The sequence below is a fragment of the Bos indicus x Bos taurus genome, chromosome X, assembly GCF_003369695.1.
Source record: "Bos indicus x Bos taurus breed Angus x Brahman F1 hybrid chromosome X, Bos_hybrid_MaternalHap_v2.0, whole genome shotgun sequence".
Classification (NCBI taxonomy): domain Eukaryota; kingdom Metazoa; phylum Chordata; class Mammalia; order Artiodactyla; family Bovidae; genus Bos; species Bos indicus x Bos taurus.
The window spans coordinates 26,291,055-26,295,389 of record NC_040105.1 but is presented as its reverse complement, the minus strand read 5'-3'; the positions used below and the strand labels follow the sequence as shown (position 1 = coordinate 26,295,389).

Here is a 4,335-nt window from a genome sequence, read left to right as displayed (position 1 = left end):
CATACTGGATGCTTGGGGCTGGTGCACTGGGACGACCCAGAGGGATGGTATGGGGAGGGAGGAGGGAGGAGGGTTCAGGATGGGGAACACAGGTATACCTGTGGTGGATTCATTTCAATATTTGGCAAAACTAATACAATATTGTAAAGTTTAAAAATAAAATAAAATAAAAATAAATAAAAAATAAGTGAAAAAATGGCCATTTTCAGAGTATCAGAAATGAGAAGGTAGATTCAATAAGGCTATTAATTTTTTCACCAGAATTATGAAATTTAGAAGTCAATCATAAGAGAACAAAGGAAAAGAGGCATAGCTAAACTCCTTATTTATTTCTATAGATATAAGGGGTAAAGAGGGAAGAGTAAAGAAACCAAGTGAAGGAGGAAGAATGTGAAGAAGGAAAGGGGGAAGGCACAGGAGGGAGATGGAAGAGGCAATTTCTACTGTGGAAAGCAGATCAAAGACAACAAGCTAATCTAGTAAACTAAATCTTAAAGTCCAGCCTTCTGAGGTGAAGCCCAGCTGGAGCTGGAGTGCAAGGCTTTCAGGATAGCAGGCACTGCACACAGTCTTGGTTCTCTTCCTCCTCCGACACATCTGAGGTACTAGAAGACTCATCTGAGTTGGTTTCCACCACCTCGATTCCAGTAGCTCCCTACTGCGGGCAATGTCCTCTCTGTGTCAGGTGATGCATGAGGAACCAAAGCATGTGGCTTTCGAACAGATGAGTATGGTGCTTTCTGTCTTTATCTCGTCCCTGCTTGTTCCTCTTAATCACACTGTTTAAGCCAGCAAGGCAAGTGATAACTTTAGCTGTGGGTACCCAGATCTTAGCATTGCGGTCTAGGCCACTGGTCGCCATCACAGGTAGGTAAGGATGGGCTTCAATACAGTTAATAGTCCCTCCTTTATCCCCTTCCATGTACTGAACAATCTGGCAGGATGACTTCTCCCAGAAGATGTGCCCGCAATCACTGCCACTCATGACGAACTCACTTCTGGGACCGTAGAAATTGACACCTTTGACTGTGGCATTATTTCTGTGCCCCTTGTGTCTTTTCACATATTGGGCTCCATCAACATGAGAGGAATTGAAGAGGTAAATATCCTCATCATTGTAACTGGCCAGGAGCTCTGTGCCATTGTGACTGTACACAAGGCAGGTAATGTGAGCTTTAGCATCACAGTTGGGTAGGTGATGAGGACAAAATTTCTTGAGCACTCCATTATTATCACTCTAATTAATCTTCCTCTGGTCATAAATTCTTACAAACTGATCTCATCCCCCCACTGCAAAATGGTAATTATTGGCAGGATTCACATAGATCGAATACAGCCCCACTCTCTTCTCCTTCTCTCTGGTTACCACCACTTTTGAAGCCGGCTGGCCTTGTCTGAGATCAATGGCAAAGACAATTGCATCTTCACCTGAAGTGAGGAACTTAAAAGGGGAGTCAGGATCCAGACCCAACTTGTGGGAGGCTCCCCTGTGCTGGGCCACACATTTAGTTTTCCCGCAGTGTGGGAGAGCAGACAGCTCGGCTATGCAGATCTGCCCATCGCAGCCACACATGGCCAGGGTGGTATCACCACAGTGGGGAAGGAACTTGGCCTGCTAAACATTATTTCTGTGACCACTCTCAAACTCCAGTACTGGCTGCCGATGCACCCAGTCCCACAATATCACTTTCAGGTCATCACTGCTAGTGGCCAGCCAGGTGCCACACTGGTTAAAGTGCACAGTGTTAACACAAACATTGTGGCCTGCAAGCCAATACTGCAGGTGGAAATGCTGCACAAAGACTCTTGCCCCACAGGCCTCATACACAAAGTGGGCACTTGAACCCAGCTGCCGCTCTCGAAGAGCATTCAGGACTTTCCAACGTGGGTTGGGGAGGGTGGATATCTCGAAAGCTACCCGTTCCTCCAGGGCCCAATCCTTGGCATATAAATACTGGGCTTGGGCTTGGTTAGCCTCACAGCACTGTACCTGAGGCCACTTTTCTTGTGCCAATGCTTCCTTCACTTCTCCTTCCTTTCCCGGCTCTCCTAACTGGTACCGGAACTGGTTTCTGTCACCCGTTAAGAAATGTCCAGCATCTCCCATGCTTTCCAAATCAATGTTTTTATTGGTACTTGCTGTGTCGGCACCTTGATTTGCTCTGCCGGGCTGGCCAGGGCTGCCACCATCGCCGGCACTGCCACCATTTCTGGTCACTTCCGCACTGGCGCCACCTGCCTCCGATCTGGAATGCTCCTCGGAGTTTCTCTGTATCTCAGATTGGCTGTCTTTGATGCTCACATAGTCAGACATCTCTTAAGGATGCGTGCTCTAGTCTAGGAAAAAAAAAAGTCTTTGAACCCTGCAGAAGACAGTAGGCCGGCAGTGAAAAAGCTACAACCAGCAGCACCAAGGAGAAGGCAATGGCACCCCACTCCAGCACTGTTGCCCGGAAAATCCCATGGACGGAGGAGCCTGGTAGGCTGCAGTCCATGGGGTCGCACAGAGTCGGACACGACTGAAGCGACTTGGCAGGCAGCAGCACCAGAGAAGGCAGTGCCACCCCACTCCAGTACTCTTGCCCAGAAAATCCCAGAGACAGGGGAGCCTGGGGGGCTGCCGTCTATAGGGTCGCACAGAGTCGGACACAACTGAGCGACTTAGCAGCAGGAGCAGCACCAAAATGCAAACCGCAAAACGCAAAGGGGTGGGGCAAGTGCCGCCTAAGGCATTACGAGTACGGGAGCTGGTAAGGTTCAAAAGACTTCATCTCATTTAGCGTCTTGCATCATTTCGAGACTGCCTAGATTTTTCCAGAACCTAAGCCACGTCCCCGGAAGACATCTTGTATTGTCCGCTATTGCGCATACCGTTCTACTGAGTGTGATACAGATCGTGCTTTGTAGAACAATTTTATTAGAAAGTCATTTGCAAAGGTACTCCTCAGGCAAAACGGCTGTGGTAAGACTCTCAGTTCTTTTTTCAAAGATAATGTACAGTATGAAAAATGAAAGTGAAGTCGCTCAGTCGTGTCCAGCTCTTTGCGACCCCGTGGACTGTAGCCCACCAGGCTCCTCAGTCCATGGAATTTTCCAGGCGAGAGTCCTGGATTGGGTTGACATTTCCTTCTCCAGGGGATCTTCCCAACCCAGGGATCGAACCCGGGTCTCGCACACTGCAGGCAGACGCTTTACCGTCGGAGCCAATTTCCTCATGTACAGTATGAAATGAAGAAATACGCAAGTGCAAGGAAAGATTGCTAAGGCCCCGAGTTAGTGAGTTTCGGACATGGAGGAAATATTTCAGTAAATCAAAGAGCTTGAGGGAAACCTTGAGAGTCCTAATTGGTGGAAATGGCATGTGTGTGCTAAGTCGCTTCAGTCGTGTCAGACTCTTTCCATGAGATTCTCCAAGCAAGAATACTGGAGGGGTTTGTCATGTCCTTCTCCAAGGGATATTCCGACCCCGGGATCTTCCTACCCAGGGATCGAACCCATGTCTCTTGTCTCCTGCACTGGCAGACAGGTTCTTACACACTGACTAGTGAATTGCATTTTAGATTAAAAAATGAATTTTTTTTTAGTATGAATAGATTCCAAGTATTGCATTACACATACTTTTACTAGAAAAAATCATTATTTATCTGAAACGCAAATTTAACCATGTCATGTGCAATAATTTTATTTGTTATATCTGGCAGATTTTCTTGGAAGTAATTTAGTCCCTCAATGTAATCAAAGCTGAAATTAACTGGTCAAGTTAAAGTAGACATTGAAATCAGTAATTGCTTTGCCAATTTCAAACAGAAACACACCATTTTTCTCTTTCCAGCATAGATTCTATATATTTATTTGGAGTTAATTCAATTTAAGGTATTTAGGAAATGCCAACACAATATTATCAAAAAACAATCTGTGATGTTATAGAACTATGAAAATATTTTAAACGTCTCCCCAAATATGTCAGAGGCTTTTTGCCTGGCGCGGGGTTGGGGGGCGGCAGGCAGGGAGGGTTTAGGGGAAAAAAGTGCTTTCAGAGGCAGTTAATTGGTATTGTGGTGTTAACTTCAGAGCTTCTCCAAACGAATTATCTAAGGTGATGTCAGTAAATTTTCAAAGGGCTATGGTAAACTGCTGACTAAGAATGCCAGAATGAAGAAAACAAGATTTCCCCGAGTGATTGCAGGGTTAATGCAAAATTGATTAAACATAGATGTATAAAGTTTTCTAAAGAGAAAGAATGGTTCCAAAGCTAATAGTAATGGAAAGACACATCAAAGAATATTCATAGCAATTTGTAAAGAATAGCACAGGAACTTGAAAACTACGTGAGAG

The 4,335-nt window shown here is 45.6% G+C and overlaps 1 pseudogene; it reads right to left on the bottom strand.

Moving 5' to 3' along the window:
* Positions 1-544: 544 nt before the first annotated feature.
* LOC113887984 lies at positions 545-2,314 on the bottom strand (annotated as a pseudogene).
* Positions 2,315-4,335: the final 2,021 nt, after the last annotated feature.